The following is a 2249-nucleotide window of genomic DNA, read 5'->3' as shown; positions in this document are numbered from 1 at the left end:
CTTTTTGTTTTGTTCTATGTTTTGAAGTACTGGAGATCAAACCCAGGGCCTCTCCACTGAGCTACACCCTCAGTCCCTTTTAAAAACTTAACTCAAAAAAATGTTTGAAAGCATCTCACTGTGGCTGGGCGTGATGGTGCACACCTGTAATGCCAGCACTTGGGAGGCTGAGGCAGAAGGATGGCCACGAGTTAGAGGCCAGCCTGGGACACGCCTGCTGTATTCAGGGCAGCGTTGCCTGCTGGAAGCCCCAGTGGCCACGTGGGCGGCTGTACTTCTGCCCTCCCTAGTCAGGCCTACCTCCTCACCTGTCCTTCCAGCTGCGCACCTCGGTGGTGGCCTCATCTTTCTGTTGCATGCAGCGGTCACTCTGGAAGTCATGCCTCCCCACAGAGCCTGGAATGCAAGGGTCCCTGGCCTTCTGCTGTTGTCCCCGCACCCTGCGGCTCACAGCCACTGGCATACAGATGTGAACAAGGAGGGGAACAGGTGCTGTGCCCTGCTTTGCCCCCCAAGATCCATGGTGAGTGGTACCTGTGCTGCTCAACTGTAATTTTTCTTGCTTCCAAAAAACCTCATATTACACCCATGTTTGTTGTGGTCTTCATGAGAGCTAGACAGGGCACCTTGTCCTGGGCAGGTGACAGTAAGCAGGTGACTGACTGCTGGGGGACAGGGGTTCTCTGTCCAGAGGAGAGCATGGGATCCTGTGCTCCCACCTGGTGTCAAACAGGGACGGGGGAAGGCAAGTGACATCCATGCTGCCAGCCTCCATCTTCCTAGCCATAAAATGGGATGAATTCAAAGGAATGAAGATGCTGTGTGTGCAGAACCCGCTCCCCACCATCAGTGACCACGATGTGATCATGCATTCATAAAATAGAAAGCACAACAGAAAAACGACGTGATGATCAGCTCAGGTGGCGACACACATCTGTGATGCCGGCATCCAGGAGACTGGGGCGGGAGGATCACTGCAGGTTCAAGACCTGTCTGGGCTACAAGGTGAGCTCAAGGCCAGCCTGTACTGCAGAGTGAGACCCTGGCTCAAAAAGGAAAAAAAAAAAGAAAGAAAGAAAGAAAGAAAGAAAGAAAGAAAGAAAGAAAGAAAGAAAGGGCTGACCAGATACCTCAGCGGATTAAAGCGCCTGCTTAGGCAGAAGCAGGGACCAGGAACCCCCGTACAGTGTTGGCTGCACCCCCGGGGTGTGCTGAGACTGGGCATGGTGGTGCGCACCTGTAATGCCAGCCCTTGGCAGGCTGAAAACAGGAGGATCACTAGAGTCTGATCTATGTAGTGAGACTCTGTAAGCCCTATACGAAATATACTTTTTTTTAAAAGTCAGAATCATGTTGATTTGGGGAGAATGACACCTGAAATCCGGTGACTTTCCATTTACACTTCAAAGCTCCTGGGTCCATTGTCGGGGTCACCACCCCCACTCCCCAGGGCTCCCTCACCTCTCCCTCTCCAGGCTGTGAGCTTGGAGCAGTGATGAGGTCAGGCCCAGGGTCTGGGGCCTGGGGGACTGGGGTGAGGCCGCTTGGCACCTGCAGACCCCTGCCCCGGCTGCTGCCAGTCCCCTCCTGGTGGCCTCCTCCATTCTTCCGAGATTTCTGCCTGGGTGCGCAGGCTGGGAATGACCCACTGACCGAGCCTTATGTCTGGCGGGTGCTTCGGTTGGTTCTGGGGGCAGGCCCTATGCCTCTGTTTAGAGAGAGATGGGAATCACAATCACAGGGTGTCCCATGTCCCTGGCAGTAAGGGAAACAGGATCTGGGCACAGTGCTCCTCTGGGATGTGGGAGGCTCAGGCCCAGCCCCAGGTTGACAGGTGTCGAGGTCAAGGAGACCTAGCGGAGGCAGGGCTGGGGCCAGAGCTCCTTCCCCAAGGGGACTCAGGTCACTTCAAGGCCCAAACCCGAGGCTTATCCTCGGCTCTGACCCCTTTTATGGCCCCCCATTACCCACAGAGTGACATTCAAGGACACCTTGCCACCCAGTCGTAGTCTTTAGTCTCCCCTCGGGGAGCTTAGCTTCCTTCCTCATTTTACAAATGAGGAAACAGGCTCAGAAAGGTTAAGTAGTCACCAGCTGGAGGTCACACAGCAGTGCCTAGAACTGAATGTAGGAACTGAGTTACAGACTGAATTGGCCAAATTCCCTCAAAGCCCACGCTTTTCTTGAACTATCCCTGTCTGTGTGTTTCTACTGGCAAACTCCTACTCAACCTCCAAAGCCCACCATGT

Source organism: Octodon degus, unplaced genomic scaffold (genome assembly GCF_000260255.1).
Source record: "Octodon degus isolate 3935 unplaced genomic scaffold, OctDeg1.0 scaffold00138, whole genome shotgun sequence".
NCBI lineage: Eukaryota > Metazoa > Chordata > Mammalia > Rodentia > Octodontidae > Octodon > Octodon degus.
This window is presented reverse-complemented; position numbering follows the sequence as displayed.